Consider the following 26,281-nt stretch of genomic DNA (forward strand, 5'->3'; position numbering starts at 1 on the left):
GAAGATAATCAAAGGTTAGTGCTGCATTTAGCTGTGGTTTGGTATGTGACATTATATGCTAGCTTGAAAAATGGGTGTCTGATTATTTCTGGCTGGGTACTCTGCTGACATAATCTAATGTTTTGCTTTCGTTGTAAAGCCTTTTTGAAATCGGACAGTGTGGTTAGATTAACGAGAGTCTTGTCTTTAAAATGGTGTAAAATAGTAATATGTTTGAGAAATTGAAGTAATAGCATTTCTAAGGTATTTGAATAACGCGCCACGAGATTCCACTGGCTGTTACGTAGGTGGGACGAAATCGTCCCACTGGCCCTAGAGAAGTTAACTTCTATGGGAAACGTGGGACGTGAGCGTCCCACTCTATTAAACAGCCAGTGGTATATCGTGGCGCGAAAAACAAAAACCTTAAAAATGCTATAACTTCAATTTCTCAAACATATGACTATTTTACACCATTTGAAAGATAAGACTCTCGTTAATCCAACCACATTGTCTGATTTCAAAAAGGCTTTACAGCGAAAGCAAAACATTAGTTTATGTTAGGAGAGTACCCAGCCAGAAATTATCAGACAGCCATTTTCAAAGCAAGCATATATGTCACAAAAACATAAATCACAGCTAAATGCAGCACTAACCTTTGATGATCTTCATCAGATGACACTCCTAGGACATTATGTTATACAATACATGCATGTTTTGTTCAATCAAGTTCATATTTATATCAAAAACCAGCTTTTTACATTAGCATGTGATGTTCAGAACTAGCATACCTCCGGTGAATTTACTAAATTACTCATGACAAGCTGTTTTTGATATAAATATGAACTTGATTGAACAAAACATGCATGTATTGTATAACATAATGTCCTAGGAGTGTCATCTGATGAAGATCACCAAAGGTTAGTGCTTCATTTAGCTGTGTTTTGGGTTTATGTGAAATATATGCTTGCTTTGAAAATGGCTGTGTGATTATTTTGGGCTATGTACTCTCCTAACATAATCTAATGTTTTGCTTTCGCTGTAAAGCCTTTTTGAAATCGGACAGTGTGGTTAGATTAACGAGAGTCTTGTCTTTAAAATGGTGTAAAATAGTCGTATGTTTGAAAAATTGAAATTATTGCATTTTTTAGGTATTTGTATTTCGCGCCACGTTCTTCCATTGGATATTTGGCGAGGCGTTCCGCTAGCTGAACGTCTAGATGCAAGAAGTTAAACCAATGCTCTTCTGTTCTCTATCCATAGAATTAGTCCACTGCGCCGCCAGCATGGAACTAGCATGACATGTATTTTTTTAAGTCTATTCAAACAGACCCCATTTCAAATGAAACAAGCACTCATTAAGATCAGGTGTGGCCAATTAGCGGGCGCGGCCAACACACTCAAACACACTTGAGAGTTTTGTTGACGCTGAGAATGTAATTTAAAAAGTATTCACAACCACTGAATTTTTTTCACATTTTGTTGTGTTACAGCCTGAATTTAAAATTGATTAAATTGAGATTTTGTGTCACTGGCCTACAGAGAGACTAAATAGAACCATGACAAAACCTGCAGAAAATGTTATGCTGAAAGACTGAAATTCCCACAGAAGAACATTGTTTGCTAATGTTCTCTTACCTATTTGAGAACATCTCAATGTCAAACCAGTTGGACTTCCTAGAAGTAATGAAATACCAATAAAATAACGTTCCTTAAATGTGCTGAGAATGGTCCGAAGCTAAGCAAGTATCCTGCACCATTTCTAGAAAGTTGTGGGAAGGTTGTATGCAAAATAACCATAGGACAACCATGCTCTCAACAAGCTCTGAAACATATGGTTCACAGAATGTTATGTGCTAGCTGGGTTGCGTCATCAACATTTCATCACTGCAGTGGAAATGCCAGGGATTTCTTGTCTAATAGCTGGTGGGTTTTATTATTGCATATAATTTACAGCACTGTCAGCTCATACAATAAATACAGTATATTATGTATGGCATAAGAATATGATAATCATGGTGACTGAGCAATTCCTGGGTTGTACGTTTGGCAAACAATTAGATATGAATGAATAATGGGTCATTTTGTATTTATGTAACAATTTCTTGATTATTAAGATGTTTAGAAATAATTGATAAAGACACAGAAGCTAGTATTTGAGGATAAATTGCAAACAACATTGAGCACCATCTCAACACTAAGTGGTCTCTCATTAAACCATATCAATATGTGTTAAGATCACCCACACAGCTGATCTCAATTTCTGCCACTATATGCCACCATATACCACTCCCTAAAGAGATAATCTACTGTGGCAATTTAGGCTACTCTACACATTTTATTGATGTAAAGCTTGTGTTGGTATACTTACTTTTCATTGCCAATTAATTTAATCCATGAATAAAACTTGTCTTAACACAGTATGGTCATATCTTATCAAAAGAGGAAAATAAAGTATTCCTAAACTGTCTACATCTAACATTGGTAATTTAATCAAGCCAATAATGATTGCGTTAATATAATCTGTTTTCATTCAATTATAGTCTAATCAATTTATGTCAAATGACAAATTATATTCTAATGTGGCCCAAACATAGATGTCTATAATATACTGTTTTCGTGTACTTTACTGTACCGTAAACTTGAGTGGAGTATAGTTCAATACAGGAAAGTAGAGTACCGTTCAGTACAGTACTCTACTGAACTATACCCTTCTCGGGTTAACTGTACTCGAGTTCCTTACATTTCACTGGGTCTGTAGTTTTACATTAAATACTTTCCATTAATTACCAGCCTCGCTATTTTCAATGTTCCTGCTAGATTGATTTTTCATTGGGGCCTGGAGTAGAGAACCTAGACACAGCTGTCTGGTATCTAACTAATTTGACACAGTAACAACAGGAGATCAACTAATCTGCTGGTTTATTCTTGTTGGTTTTAACACACAGTGGCATGTATTCTCCCATTCGTAGCGTTTTAAGAAATCCAGCGCTAACCTACAGCTGCGTGTTATGTTCTGCCTGTTGGTTGCAATTGACTGAGTGTACAGAATATATTTATTTTTTAATTTAACCAGGCAAGTCAGTTAAGAACAACCTCTCTAGGCTAGGCGGGACGAATTCGTCCCACCTACGTAACAGCCACGGCTATCCTGTGGCGCGATTTTCAAAACCTTAAAAATCCTATTACTTCAATTTCTCAAACATATGACTATTTTACAGCCATTTAAAGATAAGACTCTCGTTAATCTAACCACACTGTCCGATTTCAAAAAGGCTTTACAACGAAAGCAAAACATTAGATTATGTCAGCAGAGTACCAAGCCAGAAATAATCAGACACCCATTTTTCAAGCCAGCATATAATGTCACCAAAACCCAGAAGACAGCTAAATGCAGCACTCACCTTTGATGATCTTCATCAGATGACAACCCTAGGACATTATGTTATACAATACATGCATGTTTTGTTCAATCAAGTTCATATTTATATCAAAAACCAGCTTTTTACATTAGCATGTGAAGTTCAGAACTAGCATACCCCCCGCAAACTTCCGGGGAATTCGCTAACATTTTACTAAATTACTCACGATAAACGTTCACAAAAAGCATAACAATTATTTTAAGAATTATAGATACAGACCTCCTCTATGCACTCGATATGTCCGATTTTAAAATAGCTTTTTGGTGAAAGCACATTTTGCAATATTCTAAGTACATAGCCCAGGCATCACGGGCTCGCTATTTAGACACCCGGCAAGTTTAGCACTCACCATAATCATATTTACTATTATAAAAATTTCATTACCTTTTGTTGTCTTCGTCAGAATACACACCCAGGACAGCTACTTCAATAACAAATGTTGGTTTGGTCCAAAATAATCCATCGTTATATCCGAATAGCGGCGTTTTGTTCGTGCGTTCCAGACACTATCCGAAATAGTAAAGAAGTGTCACGCGCTTGGCGCAATTCGTGACAATAAAATTCTAAGTATTCCATTACCGTACATCGAAGCATGTCAACCGCTGTTTAAAATCAATTTTTACGACATTTTTCTCGTAGAAAAGCGATAATATTCCGACAGGGAATCTCCTTTTCGGCAAACAGAGGAAAAAATCCCAAAGGCGGGGTCGGTCGGGGTCACGCGCATAAGCTAGTGTCTCTTGATGGGCCACTTGAGAAAGGCGATAATGTGTTTCAGCCTGGGGCTGGAATGACGACATTCTGTTTTTTCCCGGGCTCTGAGCGCCTATGGACGACGTGGGAAGTGTCACGTTAGAGCAGAGATCCTTAGTAAATGATAGAGATGGAAAAGAAGTTCAACAAATGGTCAGTCAGGCCACTTCCTGTAAAGGAATCTCTCAGGTTTTGACCTGCCATTTGAGTTCTGTTATACTCACAGACACCATTCAAACAGTTTTAGAAAATTTAGGGTGTTTTCTATCCATATGTAATAAGTATATGCATATTCTAGTTACTGAGTAGGAGTGGTAACCAGATTAAATCGGGTATGTTTTTTATCCAGCCGTGTCAATGCTGCCCCCTAGCCCTAACAGGTTAAGAACAAATTCTTATTTACAATTAAGGCCTACCGGGGAGCAGTGGGTTAACTGCCTTCAGGGGCAGAACGACAGATTATTACCTTGTCAGCTCGGGGATTTGATCCTGCAACCTTTCGGTTACTGGCCTAATGCTCTAACCACTAGGCTACCTGCCGCCCCACATTTTACAAATATTTCACATTTTCAGGGTTGGGAAAACCAGATAATACTTCTGAATAAACAACAGTACTGAATATAGAATACGCAATAGGCCTACTGTAAACATTTATAATACATCTATTTGGAATCCACCACCATAATTAACTTCTATGGGCTACGTGGAACACTGCGGGACACAGCCAGTGAAATATCAGGGCGGCAAATTAAAAAACAACAAAATGTCATAATTCAACTTTCTCAAACATACAACTATTTTACACCATTTTAAAGATACACTTCTCCTTGATGTAACCACATTGTCCGATTTCAAAAAGGCTTTACAGCGAAAGCAAAACATTAGATTATGTTAGGAGAGTACATAGACAAAAATAATCACACAGCCATTTTCACAGCCATTTTCCATATATCAGACCCTATACCACGGGTATGACAAAACACTTATTTTTACTGCTATAATTACCAGTTTATAATAGCAATAAGGCACGTCTGGGGTGTGTGATATATGGCCAATATAACACGGCAAAGGGCTGTATCTACAGTATCTCACAAAAGTGAGTACACCCCTCATATTTTTGTAAATATTTAAGTATATCGCTTCCGAGATCAGACGAGATCAGGCGTACCCAGGCTGGTATGGCCGTAAGCAAGAAACAATCTCTTGGTACAACATATATAGTCAAAGTCACCCCTAAGTGAAAATGTCCAAATTGGGCCCAATTAGCCATTTTCCCTCCCCGGTGTCATGTGACTCGTTAGTGTTACAAGGTCTCAGGTGTGAATGGGGAGCAGGTGTGTTAAATTTGGTGTCATCGCTCTCACACTCCCTCATACTGACTGGTCACTGGAAGTTCAGCATGGCACCTCATGGCAAAGAACTCGTTGAGGTTCTGAAGAAATTAATTGTTGCTCTACATAAAGATGGCCTGGGCTATAAGAAGATTGCCAAGACCCTGAAACTGAGCTGCAGCACGGTGGCCAAGACCATACAGCGGTTTAACAGGACAGGTTCCACTCAGAACAGGCCTCGCCATGGTCGACCAAAGAAGTTGAGTGCACGTGCTCAGCGTCATATCCAGAGGTTGTCTTTGGGAAATAGACGTATGAGTGCTGCCAGCATTGCTGCAGAGGTTGAAGGGGTGGGGGTCAGCCTGTCAGTGTTCAGACCATACGCCGCACACTACATCAAATTGGTCTGCATGGCTGTCGTCCCAGAAGGAAGCCTCTTCTAAAGATGCACAAGAAAGCCCGCAAACAGTTTGCTGAAGACAAGCAGACTAAGGACATGGATTACTGGAACCATGTCCTGTGGTCTGATGAGACCAAGATAAACGTATTTGGTTCAGATGGTGTCAAGCGTGTGGCGGCAACCAGGTGAGGAGTACAAAGACAAGTGTGTCTTGCCTACAGTCAAGCATGGTGGTGGGAGTGTCATGGTCTGGGGCTACATGGGTGCTGCCTGCACTGGGGAGCTACAGTTCATTGAGGGAACCATGAATGCCAACATGTACTGTGACATACTGAAGCAGAGCATGATCCCCTCCCTTCGGAGACTGGGCCGCAGGGCAGTCTTCCAACATGACGACCCCAAACACACCTCCAAGACGGCCACTGCCTTGCTAAAGAAGCTATGGTAAAGGTGATGGACTGGCCAAGCATGTCTCCAGACCTAAACCCTATTGAGTATCTGTGGGGCATTCTCAAATGGAAGGTGGAGGAGTGCAAGGTCTCTAACATCCACCAGCTCCGTGATGTCGTCATGGAGGAGTGGAAGAGGACTCCAGTGGCAACCTGTGAAGCTCTGGTGAACTCCATGCGGGTTAAGGCAGTGCTGGAAAATGATGGTGGCCACACAAAATATTGACACTTTGGGCCCAATTTGGATATTTTCACTTAGGGGTGTACTCACTTTTGTTGCCAGCGGTTTAGACATTAATAGCTGTGTTATTTTGAGGGGACAGCACATTTACACTGTTATACACTGTTGTACACTCACTACTTTACATTGTAGCAAAGTGTCATTTCTTCAGTGTTGTCACATGAAAAGATGTACTCAAATATTTACAAAAATGTGAGGGGTGTACTCAATTTTGTGAGATACTGTAGGCACTCCGCGTTGTGTCATGCAGAGAACAGCCCTTAGCCGTGGTATATTGGCCATATACCAAACCTCCTCGGGCCTTATTGCTTAAATATACATTCTCACCTCTGCCAAATGGAAACTGTTGTCCACTTGTCTGTCCCATTTCCTTAATATGTTTTATTTCGCAGTGGAAATCAACACCCATGCCCCCACACTCCAACCCTCCTCCTGTTGCTGCCCAAGAACTGTCTGATACAGTTGCTCACCAGGAGACCAGTTGCACCCCCATCCCCAACCAGGTTGAACCCCCAATAATCCCCACCACCCAGGAGACCAGCTACACCCCCAACCAGGTTGAACCCACAATATCCCACACTGCCCAGGAGACCAGCTACACCCCCATCCCCAACCAGGTTGAACCCCCGATATCCCCCACCACCCAGGAGACCAGCTACACCCCCATCCCCAACCAGGTTGAACCCCCGATATCCCCCACCACCCAGGAGACCAGCTACACCCCCATCCCCAACCAGGTTGAACCCCCGATATCCCACACCGCCCAGGAGACCAGCTACGCCCGGATCCCCAACCAGGTTGAACCCCCGATATCCCACACCGCCCAGGAGACCAGCTACGCCCGGATCCCCAACCAGGTTGAACCCCCAATATCCCACACCGCCCAGGAGACCAGCTATGCCCGGATCCCCAACCAGGTTGAACCCCCAATATCCCACACCGCCCAGGAGACAAGCTACGCCCGGATCCCCAACCAGGTTGAACCCCCAATATCCCACACCGCCCAGGAGACCAGCTACGCCCGGATCCCCAACCAGGTTGAACCCCCAATATCCCACACCGCCCAGGAGACCAGCTACGCCCGGATCCCCAACCATGTTGAACCCCCAATATCCCACACCGCCCAGGAGACCAGCTACGCCCGGATCCCCAACCAGGTTGAACCCCCGATAAGCCCCACCGCCCAGGAGACCAGCTACACTATCCTCAACCAGGTTAAACCCCCAATAATCCCCACGACCCAGGAGACCAGCTACACTATCCTCAACCAGGTTAAACCCCCAATGACCCCCACCACCCAGGAGACCATTTACACCCAAACCGAACCAAAGAAGACTGGAGAAAGTCCTGTCACCTTAAAAAAATAAATCAAACCCGCTGAGCATGACACAGCCAACCCCATCCAACCCCGACCAAGGAAGAGGAAATACGACTAAATGCAAAAAGGTAAATCAGTATCTAACTTATATTGTTTATTCATAAATGTTAATGATGTCAATAACTTCAATTATGTTTTTAATAAATTAATTAAAAAAATTCCAGTGATTGATGGTCCCCTACTTTTCAGGAGGCAGGCATACTGTACACTCTTAGAAAAAAGGGTTCCAACAGGGTTCTTCAGCTGTCCCCAAAGGATAACCCTTTTTGGTTCTAGGTAGACCCCTTTTTGGTTCCAGGTAGAACTATATTGGGTTCCATGTACAACCCTTTGTCTTAAGGGTTCTACATGGAACCAAATGGGTTCTACCCGGAACCAAAAAGGGTTCTCTTATGGTGACAGCCAAAGAACCATTTCTAAGAGTGTAGTCTAAGGCTAGGCATAGATGTAAAATGAATAATGCAAATGATTGGCCCGCTAACTTTATTCATGTTCTGGTGGGTGTTGATTAAATAAATACATGGATTTGTTTGAGTGTCCAGTGCATCAGGGGCAAACGATTTTCCCTATTCTCAAAATTCTTGCCAATAGAACTTCAAAGGAGGTAAATCTGCAGTACATTGAAATTGCATTTACAGGCTAATCCTAGTACAACACCAATTATAGTTAACTTGCAGTGCATAGACCTTGTTGCTAAAGTGGCAATATGTAACTTTTTGGGTGGCCTGACCAAATTCACATAGAAATGTTAGTTACAGATCATTCTACTTGAAAGCAAGTCTAACAAGCAGTAGATCTGTTCTACAGTGTGCGTGATTTCTATGCTTCCCATTCTTATGTTTGGTTATTGAGTCTTTTACTTTGGTTTTGTACAACAGCTTCAAACGGTTGATATTAGCTACCATGAAATGGCAGAGCGATTTCTGCATAGTGTAGCTTTAAAACTAAACCGACATTTAATTTGTTGCATAATAAATGGTCAGGAGCAGAAAGTGAGGTGGAAGCCATGCTCTGGATGGTATGTTTACTTCAACTAATCTCCTAGAATGAATTGAGGATATACTGTACACTCAACATCATATGTATTTTGACAGTGAAGTTAAAATGTACAATTTGACTCTAAACTCCAGAATTTTGGATTTGAGATCAAATGTTTCATGAGGCGATAGTAGAGGTCACCTTTTCACAATTTAGAAATGAAATCACTATGTATATAGTCCCAATTTGAAGAAGCCATAAGTATTTGGACAAATTCACTTAAAGTGTATTAAAGTTAGTACATGAAACCTTTTATTTAAATACTAAATTCTGGAGTATAGATCCACATTTCACATTTTAGCTTCACTCTCCAAATACATATGGTTTTGGCTGTACCTTGGTACTGGACATTACAGTGCCTTGCGAAAGTAGTCATACCCCTTGGAAAAGCCTTTGACAGTGATTACAGCTGTGAGTCTTCTTGGGTAAGTATTTTAGAGCTTAACACCAGGATTGTGCAATATTAGCCATTATTATTTTCATAATTCTTCAAGCTCTATCAATATGTTGAGGATCATGTCTAGACAATTTAAAAGTCTTGCCATAGATTTCCAATCAAATTTAAGTCCAAACAATACAATACTTGGCAACTCAGGAACATTCACTGTCTTCTTTGTAAGCAACTCCAGTGTAGATTTGTCATTGTGTTGTAGGTTATTGTCCTGCTGAAATGTGAATTCCTCTTCCAGTGTCTGGTGGAAAGCAGACTGAACCAGGTTTTCCTTTAATAATTTGCCTTTGCTTAGCTCCATCCCGTTTCTTTTCATCCTGAAAAACTCCACAGTTTTTAACGATGTCAAGCATACCCATACCACAATGCAGCCACCACCATGCTTGACAATAAGGAGGCAGTTACTCAGTGATTTGTTGTGTTGGATTTGCCCTAAACATAAGGCTTTGCATTTGGGCCAAAAAGTATATTCCTTTGCAATTTTTTTCAGTATTAACTTTAGTTCCTTGTTGCATACAAAAAATATGTTGGGGCGGCAGGTATCCTAGTGGTTAGAGCATTGGACCAGTAACCGAGAGGTTGCTAGATTGAATCTCCAAGCTGACAAGGTAAAAATCTGTTCTGCCCCTGATCGGACCCATTTTTTTTTCAATTTTTGCCTAAAATGACATACCCAAATCTAACAGCCTGTAACTCAGGCCCTGAAGCAAGGATATGCATATTCTTGGTACCATTTGAAAGGAAACACTTTGAGGTTTGTGGAGATGTGAATGGAATGTAGGAGAATATAACAACAGATCTGGAAAAAGATAATACAAAGAAGAAAAAAAAAACTGTTCTTCTGTAAAAAAAAAAAAATTTGTACCATCATCTTTGAAATGCAAGAGAAAGAGTATTATTCCAGCCCAGCTGCAATTTAGCTTTTGGCTACTAGATGGCAGCAGTGTATGTGCAACGTTTTAGACTGATCCAATGAACCATTGGATTTCTGTTTCAAATTTTGTATCAAGACTGCCCAAATGTGCCTAATTGGTTTATTAATAACTTTTCATGTTCAAAACTGTGCATTCTCCTCAATCAATAGCATGGTATTATTTCACTGTAATAGCTACGGTAAACTGGACAGTGAAGTTAGATTAACAAGAATTTAAGCTTAATGCCAATATCAGATAGGTCTATATCCTGGGAAATGTTCTTGTTACTTACCTCATGCTAATCGCATCAGCCTACGTTAGCTCAACGTCCCGCAGGGGACCCACCGATCCATCTACCAATCACTGCCCTTTGAGGCTTTCCAAAAGCTCCCTGGTCTTTGTAGTTGAATCTGTGCTTGAAATTCAATACATGACTGAGGGACCGAGGTATAGGTAGTTATTAAAAAATAATGTCAACCCCTATTGAGTCCATATAACAATCTGTGATTTGTTAAGCCAAATTTAACTTGTTAACTAATTTAGACATGCCTTTATAAAAACGAAATCACACATTTCTTCCACTTTGACATTAGAGTAGACCATTTTGAGTTGATTGTTGACAACAAAAATCTAAATTAAATAAATTTCAAGTCAACGTAACACAATAAAAGGTGAAGAAATCCAAGGGGTATGAATACTTTTGCAAGGTACTTTATGTACAGTAGTTGAAATATTATATTTGAGGAGGCGCTTGACCAACGTGAGATTAGGTACTAACAAAAATCATAAAACCCTTTGATAGGAATAGGTGCAACCATTGCTCACGATTATATATTGAATTATTTATTTTCTGCTTAAAAACATGACATAACATAAAAAGTATTCTTTGTCTTACAGTGGCAAGAAATGGGACAATGACTGGATCAAGGCCGAGGACCGGGTTTCTCCAGTTTAACCTCCTACTTTATGCACTAATGTATTCCTCACTCTCCCTTCACATGTATCCCTGTCAATCATAAATGGTTGGCCAAATTCACCATGATTTACCATTGAAAACATTCCTGGAGCATCAGCATGCCAACCATTTGATCTCAATTAGTTTCATGAGAATATGCATTGATATACAAAAGTATTGCAACAGTGCTAAATTTTTTGTTGTTTTGGATCTGTACTCCGGCACTTTGTATTTGAAATTATACAATGACTATGAGGTTAACGTACAGACTATCAGCTTTAATTTGAGGGTATAAAACGTCGGCGCACTATTAGAAAAGGCGCACAGGTTAACATACACAGTTCTTCATTTTACCTGCGCCTTTTCCAATATAGTAAAGCTACAACATTCTGTTTGGAACAAATTAATGCAAATCTGAGACTTAAAGGTCACTTGTTTCCTTCTGTCTTTCTACTGGAAGGTTGTTCGTTCAATGCATAAAGGTACTGGATAATTCCTTTCCAAATGCCACCCTATATTCCCTTGAAAGTGCACTACGTTTGACCAGAGGCCTAGGCACATAGTACAATGTTGATATATTAGTTATGAGCAGTGGATTGGGCTGATCAACTTTAGTACTTAGTGAATGTCTTATGAGTAATGAGAAAAGAATCATCAAAAGTGATGAGAATGGAGCGTTTTGGCCGACTGACCTTGACCTTCACAATTCATATCCAAGTTTATTATAGGCCTATAGGCTAGGCACAGCTAGGCTATATATTATAATACATAGGCCTACGTGTATATCAACACAGCTTACATAATGCTATAACGTATATTACTTTACCTGCATTTTTTCTGTTGGATATAGGCCTGAGTCATATTGACAAGCAGCATGTTTAGCGCATAGAGGCATACCGTCTATCTGCTTGGTATCTAGGCTAGTTGTCCACGGAAGATATTTGATGAAGATGAAAGTGAAATCATTCCACAACTGCTTTTTTTGAATAGACAGTGAGAATACATTTTCATCGTTGTTGCTTATCAGGAATATGATGTGCCGAGGACCATGGCAATAGAGGTGCGGTTATAAGGCCATGTGGGTAATGACTGTTGAATGTCTTTTTTTACTTCTAAAGCGTCAATATCGATGTAACAATGTTTATATAAGCATTTCTATACATACACTTGTTTTCTGCCATGAACCTTTATACAACCCTAGGAAACCTTTGTAAGAGGTCAGATCTGGTCATAGAGTCCCCAAAAATATGTTTTTGTTTTTTGTAGCTCAGTTTTATGGCTTGGCACAAATAATCCTTTACATGAATCAGACATAATTATGCAATCCCATACCCCTGGGGGCCATGGGGTGCTCAGTAGCACCACCAACAGTTGACTTTCTCCCAAACTTTGATGCTTTTTTAAATCAAGAATAGATGAACATATCCAGACATGATTTGACATGAAGGTTTAGTAAGGGGACCTTATTAAATCAAAAGAATCACACATGTCAAGCTTAAATAGTTATGGCGAAAAACACATTTCAAAAAGTGTACTACTTCAGACATTGAATTGGCATGTGCTGATGCAGTACAGTGTTATGTACGTCCTAATGAATGTACATATCATTATACACATTAATTAAAATTATATTGGCTAAGATAATGATAAAGAACATACCGATTAGGAAAAAAACTACAAAATGGCGCAACATTTGTAGTTCACAACTTTTCCGGTTTCTGTAACATAAAAATGTATCTGTTTCATCAATTATTTAATAGAATCCGACAATGTATACGACATTCAAATGAAAGTAACATTGCGTGAGAATAATTTATGAATAGTTTAAAAATGTAATCAGAAAATTCAGAAACATTAGTTTATTAGGTCACGGGCATTGCGACGCACATAACCAAAATTTTAATAAGACTAACACGCTCCGCTGTTGCTAAAAGTCGCATTAAAAGTATGTCACTTGTCACTTGCCTGCAACTGGCCTGGTCAGGATGGGACAACACTACAGAATGTTCACATCTGCGTGAATGTGCCTTAGGCATGCTGCAAGGAGGCATGAGGACTGCAGATGTGGCCAGGGCAATAAATTGCAATGTCTGTACTGTGAGACGTCTACGACAGCGCTACAGGGAGACAGGACGGACAGCTGATTGTCCTCGCAGTGGCACCACGTGTAACAACACCTGCACAGGATCGGTAATTCCGAACATCACACCGGTGGGACAGGTACAGGACGGCAACAACAACTGCCAGAGTTACACCAGGAACACACAATCCCTCCATCAGTGCTCAGACTGTCCGCAATAGGCTGAGATAGGCTGGAATGAGGGCTTGTAGGCCTGTTCTGTAAGGCAGGTCCTCACCAGACATCACCGGCAACAACGTTCACTATGGGCACAAACCCACCTTCGCTAGACCAGACAGGACTGGCAAAAAGTGCTCTTCACTGACGAGTTGCGGTTTTGTCTCACCAGGGGTGATGGTCAGATTTGCGTTTATCGTCGAAGGAATGAGCGTTACACCGAGGCCTGTACTCTGGGGCGGGATCGATTTGGAGGTGGAGGGTCCGTCATGGTCTGGGGCATTGTGTCACAGCATCATCGGACTGAGCTTGTTGACATTGCAGGCAATCTTAACGCTGTGCGTTACAGGGAAGACATCCTCCTCCCTCATGTGGTACCCTTCCTGCAGGCTCATCCTGACATGACCCTCCAGCATGACAATGCCACCAGCCATTCTGCTCATTCTGTGCGTGATTTCCTGCAAGACAGGAATATCAGTGTTCTGCCATGGCCAGCGAAAAGCCCGGATCTCACTGTTGAATCGGAGGATGAGGGCTAGGGCCATTCCCCCCAGAAAGGTCCGGGAACTTGCAGGTGCCTTGGTGAAAGAATGGGGTAACATCTCACAGCAAGAACTGGCAAATCTGGTGCAGTCCATGAGGAGGAGATGCACTGCAGTATTTAATACAGCTGGTGGCCACACCAGATACTGACTGTTACTTTAGATTTTGACCCCCCCCTTTGTTCAGGGACACATTATTCAATTTCTGTTAGTCACATGTCTGTGGAACTTGTTCAGTTTATGTCTCAGTTGTTGAATCTTGTTATGTTCATACAAATATTTACACATGATAAGTTTGCTGAAAATAAACGCAGTAGACAGAGAGTTTACAATGAAGTATTCCTTAAATACAATAGCAAGGGTGCCAACATAAATTGTACATATTAATGAACGTTCCCCTACTTTGCCTGCTTAGGTCAAGTGCCACATGTGAAGCAAGGTCTTGCACATTCTCCGATTCCCTCTTTAGGCTTTCCCAGCGCTGCTTGACTTCCTTTAGGACAATTAACTCTTCCTCCTTCAGTCGTCTCAGGAGCATCACCCGGTCAAAGGCTATTTTCTTTGTGAGTAGGTCAGCTGTAAATTCATAAGAATGCAATGTGGATTTGTAACTTTAATGGCAATGCTGTCTGTGTTTGCGCAACTGAACAAACACAGATAGCAAAACAGAAACATAGTTATTGTGACACACAAACATACTACATACTTTGTCAATGCAGCTCCCAGGCCATACATGAAGGTCTGCGGAAAGGATCTCATCTGCAGATGGTATTGCTGAATCTGGTGAGGGAAAAAGGAAACTGCACACTGATCTTTAATAAGCTTACAGTATCGGCCTCACGGCCAATAGCTCTAACGAAGGCCGTGAGGCCGATACATAAGTTCATTAAAGATCAGTGATTCTATCAAGAGCAGTGTGTGGTTTCCTTTTTCCCTCATCTTGTCCAACTGTTACCATGCACCTGCAAAAAAGATTGCTCAGATGTGCGAGAGCCTTTTGAATTTTTAATTGCTGAATCTGGTACAAGGGTGTTGTACAGCTCTATGGCAGCTGTTAATTTGGCCTTTTCTTCCAATATCTTTCTGCGCAGAGGGTGTCGTTTCTTGCATCCATCTGTCATCAAAAGGAGAATGGAATTATTTGTTAAATTGAATGGCTTTTAAATGAAAGTGAACTTAAGTGTGTGCAATTCAATATTCATTAAATGTAACAAACCTGTCTGACGGTAGAGGTTCTGTTTCCTTTGTTTGATGCTAAGAAACAGGACTTCAATTGTTCTCTGTAGTACCTGGGGACCATCCATGTTCTCAGCTGTTTCCTCTGAAATACAATAAATCTATAAATGAACACTATATCTCCAACGGTGAGTAGTTGCACTCACTTCCCGGAGGAGCATGTGAAGGTTTCTGTAACAAATGATTTGTTATGTGGGGGGTGAGTGAGCCCCAACCTGGAGGACCAGGGAATGTTTTGTCTGCCTCCTGCCCTTCCACCTGTCCGGCTTGATTGCACCTGCCGGTGGAATACACCCTCTAAGGGTTAGCTCTCAGGGTCATTGGAGTACGCAAGCCTCTCCACCACATCAAGGTGACAGTCCAGGAGAGTTACATTTAGGATTTTTGATTTATTTGTATTAATTTACCTGTATTAGCCCATTGCTGAACTTCCGAGTCTCATCGCCTACACCCAAATCACTCTTAAACTTTGAGAGTCTGGGTCTCCTCCTGGTATTTTTCTGAGAATTATGACAAAAACAAAACAGAATAATTAATTATTTTAAAATAAATTAAATTCATAGATATAATACTTCTAAAATAAATGTATTGATCCACACAATGCACCTTCAAGTATCTTCGGGAAAATGCTGTCAAGGCTGTGGGTAACTGGTAAAAGGAGTCAGGCGCAGGAGAGCTGAGATGCGTGGAAAAGGTATTTAATACAAGATAACACCAGTATAAACACAATACTACGGTACGGGAAAAATACCGGTACCACGAAATAAACGGACGTAAATAACAAAACCCGGCAACAAATAACCAGCCGTCAGTAACAGCCTGAACAGTAGAACAAACACGCACACAAACATGGGGGAAACCAGAGGGTTAAATAATGAACATGTAATGGGGGAATTGAAACCAGGTGTGTAGAAAACAAAGACAAAACAAATGGAAAATGAAATGTGGATCGGCGATGGCTAGAAGGCCGGTGACGTCGACCGCCGAAAGCCGCTCGAACAAGGAGAGGGACCGACTCCGGTGGAAGTCATGACAGTACCCCCCCCCCCCCCCCCCCCTTTGATGCGCAGCTCCAGCAGTGCGCCGACACCTGCCTCGGGGACGACCCAGATGGTGAGGCGCAGGGCGATCCGGATGGAGACGGTGGAACTCCCGCAGCATCGAAGGGTCCAATACGTCCTCCACCGGCACCCAGCATCTCTCCTCCGGACCGTACCCCTCCCACTCCACGAGGTACTGAAGGCCCCTCGCCCGACGCCTCGAATCCAGTATGGATCGGACTGCATACGCCGGGGCCCCCTCGATGTCCAGAAGGGGCGGAGGAACCTCCCGCACCTCAGACTCCTGGAGTGGACCAACCACCACCGGCCTGAGGAGAGACACATGGAACGAGGAGTTAATAAGGTAATCTGGGGGAAGCTTTAAACTGTAACAAACCTCGTTCACTCTCCTCAGGACTTTGAATGGCCCCACAAACCGCGGGCCCAGCTTCCAGCAGGGCAGGTGGAGGGGCAGGTTTCGGGTCGTGAGCCAGACCCAGTCCCCAGGTGTGAACACCTCACTGCGGTGGCGGTCTGCGCTGGCTTTCTGATGCCTCATGGCCCGCTGAAGGTGCACGAGTGGCATCCCATGTCTCCTCTGATGCCACAGCGCCAGAACCGGCTGGTACCCCAGTACGCACTGGAAGGGGGAGAGGTTGGTAGAGGAGTGGCGGAGTGAGTTCTGGGCCATCTCTGCCCAGGATATGAACGCTGCCCACTCTCCCGGCCGGTCCTGGCAATACGACCGCAGAAACCTACCCACATCCTGGTTTACTCTCTCCACCTGCCCGTTACTCTCGGGGTGAAAACCTGAGGTAAGGCTGACCGAGACCCCCAGACGTTCCATTAACAACCTCCAGACCCTTGACATGAACTGGGGACCTCGATCAGATACTATGTCCTCAGCCACCCCGTAGTGCCGGAAGACGTGTGTGAACAGGGCCTCCGCAGTCTGTAGGGCCATAGGGAGACCGGGCAAAAGGAGGAGACGGCAGGACTTAGAAAACTGATCCACAACGACCAGGATCGTGGTGTTACCCTGTGAGGGAGGAAGTCCACCGACAGGTGCAACCACGGCCGTTGTGGAACGGGTAAGGGTTGTAAGTTCCCTCTGGGCAGGTGCCTAGGGGCCTTGCACTGGGCGCACACTGACCAGGAGGAAACATACACCCTCACGTCCTTAGCCAAGGTGGACCACCAGTACTTCCCACTAAGACAGCGCACTGTCCGACCGATGCCCGGATGACCAGAGGAGGGTGACGTGTGGGCCCAATAGATCAAACGGTCGCGGACAGCAGACGGAACGTACAGACGCTCAGCTGGACACTGGAAGAGAGTGGGCTCTGTACGTAACGCCCGCTCAATGTCTGCGTCCAGCTCCCACACGACCGGTGCCACCAGGCAAGAGGCCGGGAGTATGGGAGTGGGATCCATGGACTGCTCCTCTGTGTCATACATCCGGGACAGTGCGTCTGCCTTCGCGTTCTGGGAACCTGGTCTGTAGGAAAGGGTGAAGAAAAAATGGGTAAAGAACATGGCCAACCTTGCCTGGCGAGGGTTCAGTCTCCTCGCCGCCCGGATGTACTCCAGATTGTGGTGGTCCGTCCAGATGAGAAAAGGGTGTTTAGCCCCCTCAAGCCAATGTCTCCACGCCTTCAAAGCCTTGACGACATCCAACAGCTCCCGGTCCCCCACGTCATAGTTTCGTTCCACCGGGCTGAGCTTCTCCGAAAAGAAGGCACAGGGGGGCGAAGCTTTGGTGGCGTACCCGAGCGCTGAGAGAGCACGGCTCCTATCCCAGCCTCGGACGCGTCCACCTCCACTATGAACGCCAAAGAGGGATCCGGATGAGCCAGCACGGGAGCCGAGGTAAACAGAGCCCTCAGGTAACCAAAAGCCCTGTCCGCCTCAGCCAACCACTGCAAACGCACCAGTCCCCCCTTCAGCAGTGAGGTAATGGGAGCCGCTACCTGACCAAAACCCAGGATAAACCTCTGGTAGTAGTTGGCAAACCCTAAAAACCGCTGCACTTCCTTTACCGTGGTGGGAGTCAGCCAATTACGCACGGCTGAAATGCGGTCACTCTCCATCTCCACCCCTGAAGTGGAAATGTGGTACCCTAGGAAGGAGATGGACTGTTGAAAGAACAGGCATTTCTCAGCCTTGACGTACAGGTCATGCTCCAACAGTCGACCAAGCACCCTGCGCACCAGGGACACATGCTCGGCGCGGGTAGCGGAGTATATCAGAATTTTGTCGATATACACCACTACACCCTGCCCGTGCAGGTCCCGCAAAATCTCGTCTACAAAGGCCTGGAAGACTGATGGAGCATTCATCAACCCGTACGGCATGACGAGGTACTCATGGTGCCCTTAGGTGGTACTAAATGCCGTCTCCCTCCAGGATACGCACCAGGTTGTAAGCGCTCCTGAGATCCAATTTTGTGAAGAAGCGCTCCCCCTGCATTGACTTGACTGCACTGGCTATGAGAGGTAGCAGGTAACTGTACCTCACAGTGATTTGGTTGATGCCTCGATAGTCAATACACAGGCGCAGACCTCCATCCTTCTTCACAAAAAAGAAACTCGAGGAGGCAGGTGAAGTGGAGGGCCGAGTGTACCCCTGCCCCAGAGATTCGGAGACATATGTTTCCATAGCCGCCGTCTCCTCTTGCGACAGGGGGATACACGTGACTCCTGGGAAGTGCTGCGTCTACCAGGAGATTTATCGCACAATCCCCCCGTCGATGGGGTGGTAATTGAGTCGCCTTCTTTTTACAGAAGGCGAGAGCCAAATCGGCATATTTAGAGTGGATGTGCAAAAACATGTGAGCAACAGGGGGCTCTGGAATATATGGGTTCAAATAATAAACTTCTGACAACTTTAACCCACTAAGTGATATGTATCCAAATACTTGACATCTTCAAATGGGGGGGAAATAATAATGGGTTCAAATAATAAACTTCTGACAACTTTAACCCACTAAGTGATATGTATCCAAATACTTGACATCTTCAAATGGGGGGGACTAGACATATAAAGTGCTTTTATTTCTAAACGGTAAATCAGATAAGTCTGAAAATACACTGAAATAAAAGGTGACATTCTGTACTGTAACCTCATATCAAACATTTGATCTCAATCCCGAAATTCTGGAGAATAGAGACATATTTAAAAATGTTGCATCACTGTCAAAATAAAGATGTAGTGCAGTATAATTCAGTAACATCAAGTTGACCCCAATTTTGACAGTGAAACAATTTAAACATACCTATTTCTTCATCAATGCCGAAAACTGGAGTGGATTCCAATCCACTGGTCCTTGTCTCTAAAATAAGATATGCAAAAAAGGATTGGACTTAATGGGGCGTTCAGAAGTTGATGAAGCCATTTTTTGGATGTATATTAATGATATGTACTCATTGATTCTTGAAGATTATAAATTATGAATGCCTCGTGAGTTTAATTCAACTGTCGTACCCCATCAGAAACCAAAATATAAGCTTGTTTTACCCAAATTATAAGCTTGTTTTAGTCAAATGTTTGCAAACAAAGTAAATGTAAAAAAAAAAACACTGTATAGCCTTAAAACATGTTTAAAGCGATTATTTTAATAACATTGATGGTAAGTTATTGCATCCATAGCTGTCTATAAATTGAAAGTGGTTACATTTCCCCAATGCCATCACTCAGCTTTTACCCAAAACAGGGGAGGGGAGTGTGCTTTGTAATGGTTTCAACTACCGATTAGGGCTTTAATAAAAATACAAATACAATAAATTAATTATAAGGCCACTGAATAACAAGGAATTGTATAGATTAATCTATTCAATCCCTCATCAATACCATATTCTTCCTCCTCAGTGACTGGCCAACAATTTTGCACTGGTCTGGCTCTTGGTGTACTGGCCCTTGGAGCTGAAAAAAAGGTTTTTAATTCAAAAGATTTGCTGGAGTTCTGACTCTCCTTTCATTAAATATGTATTTTCATCAGAGACAGACAACAGTTAGAGACAGGGAAAGGTGGGATCAGACCTGCATGTAAAATATTATGTGCTGTGGGTAGATGGTACTAGACCGGCCTATGGAACGGCAACAAACGTTTGATATGCTACGATACAGTATGTTTGAAAGGAAAAAGTCAGATCACATTTTTACATTTACGTTTTTAGCAGACGCTCATATCCAGAATGCATACATTTCATACATTTTATTTTTTCTGTGTTGGCCCCCCGTGGGAATCGAACCCACAACCCTGGCGTTGCAAACACCATACTCTACCAACTGAGCTACAGGTCAGGGACGAATAAAATGAAACACCTAGACGGGATGAAACTTACCAAGAGAAGTGGTTGTAGTTGCCTTCCTGGTTTGAGGAACAATCTGTCCTCCCTCATCCCTTGTTCCTGGAGGCTTGATTGTCTTTTTCTTATTATTTTCATAAAAAGTGCATTTCAATTATCATGGCTGACCCACTAATAAAAGTCTCCCACAAGCATGGCTTGCTTGTGCACATACAAGCAATACTTTTATTTTCACATAAGGTGAAGTGATTTCTCAGCTGAGGAAAGGCAACTGCAGTAGACCCACGTTCTGGCTCACTCACACAGCTAACGTGTAGAAGTTCACAAGGATGCTAACAAGTGCACCCTTGTGCCTCATGCTCAATGGGCAATATCATTGATGCCTGTGATCAGGTCGTATCACGGAGTCTACATTTAAATTGACATTTGTGCCATGTGGGCTCTACTTTGACAAACAAAATGCAATGATAAATCATAAATCTGTGGTGCTGGGGGTGTGTTGGGAATATTTGTGCGTGTATGGGAGCTATGGGGGTTACATTACATTAAATCCAAAAGCTTTCTAGCTATTTCGCACTGACAGTAATTTTAACACAAGAAAGTTTCTAGTGAAAAGGTGCTTACACTCAGAGCCACGTATTTACACTCAGCCAGCTCATAGTACAATTCCACCCTAGCCTTATTACGGGTTAACGTTTTGGTCATTTTGGTTGGCCAACAATATTTTAAGACTACAATGACTGCATACATTTCCCAAATGTTATACGAAAAAAAAAAGTGGTATTGATGGACAATGGCAAGGCTGCTATTGTATTTTCAGTTACAGTCTGGTCAATAAAAATGGTTTACACGTTTGTTTTTTGTAATAAATTCATGGAACTACAACCGATAAAATACCATTAGCCATCATGCATTGCTTAAATTCATTCTATTTTGAAAAGTATGTTCAGAAAAATCAAAAACAGTACATATAGGCATACAACTACAATGTTTTAATAGGGATTAAATAAAGACAAAATATCTATATATTCATAACGTAAAAAAGAATATGAAATATAGGCTATCGTGTCAATGGTTATTGCAAAGGCTTGTGTGTACTGGTTAAATGTGTCTTTTCGCACAAATTAAGTAGGACAAAAATGCACAAAAACGCACCAAATCTGCTGAAATACTTTTATGTACATATATGCACGAATTGAATGTGAGGTTGGGCTGAAATAGCAACACCACCACCTTTGCCTCTCCTATTAGCCCTAAACACATTGTTACCATCCATAGCAACATCAGAGTCCAGGGTTTTATCAGTTAACCAGGCCAAGATCTTGACATGATCAATTTTAGGTAATAAACTATGAATATTAAGATGTAAAAATGTCAAACCTTTTCTGCATTTAAAATCATACGGAGGTTCAGGATACTCAACAATTGGATTATACCTATTAGGAAAAGAAAACAAAGTAGGAATAGCAATGACATTTCTCCAGTGAGCACCATTAGGCATGTCACCACTTTCAGATACAACATGTGGAACTCTCACAGTGACCAAAGAGGAGATGGTAAAAACTGACTTACGTGTAATGCTAATATTGTCCTCATATAAATTTTGTTGACCAACAACCTTTCCAATGTTTGATGACAACAGCCAGGAGCCATTTTCACCCAGGTGAATTCCGTCTTCCACAAAGTAGCCAGGCCCATTCCAGAAGGAGTCAAAATTGTTGACGAAGGACATGCCCAAGTACTTGGTCAGACGCATTAACCACTCACTGGTAAAGAGACCAAAGACAGATAATACACTCTGTCCCACAACGGCGAGGAGATGGAATTGGGCCCGAGACAATTATATGTCCTGCTAATTTCTGAGCATTCTCCAAGAGTTGTCAGAAATTGTCTCTTAGCTTTACAGATTTCATACACATAATATCATTAGACCCAATATGCAACACAATTGTTTTCAGAGCAGGAATCTGTTTCTTGATGGTGGGCATGACTTCTAATAAATCCAATACCCTAGCTCCAGGAAAACAAAATGTACGGGTATTTCGGACTTCCACCGATCTAACCATGGAGCTTCCCATAAAAATGGTTGATGGCTGCTGTCCATTTCGAGCCGTAGCCCTCAGCCCAACCTTAGCCCCATTAGTGGCTCCTCTAACTCGCCCCCCACAAATGATAGGAATAGCAGAGCCCACCGTAGACCCTGGTGAAGCAGAACCCACCTTAGTCCTCGGCGATGCCATCACAATATTGGCTGATACCAAAGGAACCTCTGACGCTCCATGAGAAGATGGGGCAGGCGTTGTGCCGAAAAGCTTCCCCTGCCAAAATTCCCCTCCCCCCTTCGCGTGAACGCGCACGCACTCAAATCCTCATTGCTGCGACTTGCTGCTAGTTGAGATTTCTGATCACGTTAGGCTGCGTTTCATTTTATTTTTTATGACGGTTTGATCGCGGGGAGTCACTAGTAATGTCTGCAGTTTTCGGTTTGGCTATTTGTTTCAAGTGTATTAGTCTATTAATTATTCATTTCGGTTGCCTATCCTGATGTGAAATTTGTTCTATAGAAAGTATTTGACTGATGTGTGCCACAGAAAGTATTTGACTCTAGCCACAAAATTAAGGAAATTAGAAGGGGGGGGGGGGGGGGGGGCTATTTTCTTGCCTGCCGAAATTCTCCCTCCCTTCTATCTTGGGACTGCAAGGCCTGGCACAATTCAGAATCATTTTTGGTGACCTATCATGCCCTCTGCTGTGTGCCACAGGAAGTATTAGACTCTAGTCACAAAAGGAAATTGTTATTTCAGCAATAATAGTTTTCAGAGCCCTCTACTGTTCTCTCTACCCATCACTCAATCCCCCATCCCATCGTGCTTTTCCCTCTTATGGCTTTTCCTACATTTTTTTTCTACTTTTTCTGTTTTAGTTTTTAAGAATGTAGGTACAGTAGCAATAATAAAATAATAATAACAATAATAAATCAAAATTTGGACTCCAGGCGAAAAATAAAGTTCAAATATATAAGTCAACATGAGTGCAGAGGAAAGGGGGCAAACTAGATCCCAACTATCTCGGCCCATATATGATTCGAGGTCTCAAAGGGAAAAGCGCGGACTTGGAAGATGACAAGGGGGTTATCTTCCCTAAAATAAGCGTGGATCACCTGAGGCCTCATATAGAGGAGACTCATCAGATCCCTCATAAAATAAAATCAGCAGCCTCCAGAACCACCACACCAGCAGGTGCAGCCTCCACAGCCACCACACCAACGGCCTCCACAACCACCACACCAGCAGGTGCGGCCTCCACAGCCACCACACCAGCGGCCTCCACCTGTATGTATGTAATCTTGTCTGGTTGATCCATGTATATATCTCAGTACACTTACAGGTACATTTTTACAGGTGTTGCAGAGGCTTGGGGAGGAAAAGATGTATATATGCTGTTGTCTAGAATCGGCCCATATAAAATCTTTCATCAGGATCTCCACAGAACTGGTCCAAATATGGAGCTGGAAAGTGAGGTAACACTGTGTTGCACATACAGTATGTGTGTATTAATGTATGTGTGTGATTAATCTGTGTATTTATAAGGGAAACCTAAATTGTTGTTTTTCCATGTAACAGGTGTACCTTCATTGTCTTTCTTTTTTTCTGTCAGACCATCAATGCCTACATGTTCCATCTGGTGCGGAATTTTAACAGGCAGTCAACCCAGCAGCTTTCTACATTGACACCTTTGAAATGACTGGCATTTGAGGAAGCAAGAAATCAAAACTTTATTCTCATAATATTATATGTTATATTTGACAGATTTTGAACTCAAGCAACTGTATCCTTGCTCTTTTAAATTTCAGATTGATCAAATGATGTACAAGTACATTATTGGCATCACCAATGAATACAACCACTGGACTGTGACGATAAGAGCCACTAAGACAGTACTAAGAACTAAGAAATACATACATAATACAGAATATACATGTGAACACATACACATGTGTAAAATGTGTGTGACATGTGTGTATTTATGTGTGTGTAATGTGTGAATGAAATATGTGTGTATGTATGTGTGTGTAATGTGTCTGTCTGTCTGTCTAAACTTGAAAGGTTATGCTGCAATCCCAAAGGAGGGCTCTGTTCCTCAACCCAATGGGGGAAAGTAACAGAAAGATAAAAAGATGCTGGGGTGACAAGGTAAAAACTGCTTTTAATTTAAAAAAAAGGTACAATGGAATCAATAAAGTCTTTGAAATGCTATACTGTTATTAATCTCTATATTGTAATCAATAAAGTGTTTAAAAATGCTGTACTTGTCACGATCGTCGTAAGAACATTCAGACCAAAGCGCAGCGTGAAATCGGTTCGACATTTTATTTGAAGTGAACCGCACAAAAAAACAACAAAGAACAAACGAAACGTGACGTTCTGGAGTGCTCACAGGCAACAACACAAAAACACAAGATCCCACAAAACACAGTGGGGAAATGGCTGCCTAAATATGGTCCCCAATCAGAGACAACGATAAACGGCTGCCTCTGATTGGGAACCATACCAGGCCAACATAGAAATAAAACAACCTAGATTACCCACCCTAGTCACACCCCGACCTAACCAACATAGAGAATAAAAGGCTCTCTATGGTCAGGGCATGACAGTACCCTTCCCCAAAGGTGCGGACTCCGGCCGCAAAACCTGACTCTATAGGGGAGGGTCCGGGTGGGCATCTAGCGTCGGTAGCAGCTCCGGTGAGGGGCAAATACCCACTCCGCTCGTGGGTCCGGCCATGGAGCCGGGTAGAACGCCGTGCCCGGACTGGGCCTCGGCACAGAGGAGGGCCCTGGCCATGGAGCTGGGTTGAACGCCGCACCTGGACTGGGCACCGGCGCCGAGGAAGGCTCCGGCCATGGAGCTGAGTTGGCCGCCGTGCCTGGACTGGGCACCGGCGCAAAGGAAGGCTCCGGCCCTGGAGCAGGACTGGACGCCGTGCATGGACATCGGCGCAGAGGAAGGCTCTGGCCCTGGAGCGGGACTGGACGCCGTGCCTGGACTGGACATCGGCGTAGAGGAAGGCTCCGGCCATGGAGCGGGACTGGACGCCGTGCCTGGACTAGATTACCCACCCTAGTCACACCCCGACCTAACCAACATAGAGAATAAAAGGCTCTCTATGGTCAGGGCGTGACAGTACTTTTATTAACATATATGTTCAGATCATTCCTGAGAGAGAAGGGGTGTAATATCTCCAGATGGGCATGTGGTACCCTTCCTCACCCATGCCAACAAGATGTTACTTCTTGTGGGGTCTTTGCGTTGAAAGTAAGTATGAGAGTATAAGTAATGCACAATTAACCTACTGAAGTATACTGACTAAAAGGCAAAACAGAACTGTCAAATTATGTTAACATCATGAGAGAAGAAATTGAAATTGAACATACCAGTGTTTTGGAGGAGTGTGACTGCAATTTCTTCTCTCATGATGTTAACATATTTGTCCGTATTTGAAAAGACAATCGACTCCTCCTTCAGAACACACTCAGCAAACTGGGAAAA

General features: G+C 42.8%; 1 pseudogene; it reads left to right on the forward strand.

The window, feature by feature from the left end:
* The first annotated feature begins 6,982 nt into the window (after positions 1-6,982).
* LOC106562878 (mitoguardin 2-like) overlaps positions 6,983-26,281 on the forward strand; it is a 46,127-nt pseudogene continuing 26,828 nt past the window's right edge.

Source organism: Salmo salar, chromosome 11, assembly GCF_965601325.2.
Source record: "Salmo salar chromosome 11, fSalSal1, whole genome shotgun sequence".
NCBI classification, from domain to species: Eukaryota; Metazoa; Chordata; class Actinopteri; order Salmoniformes; family Salmonidae; genus Salmo; species Salmo salar.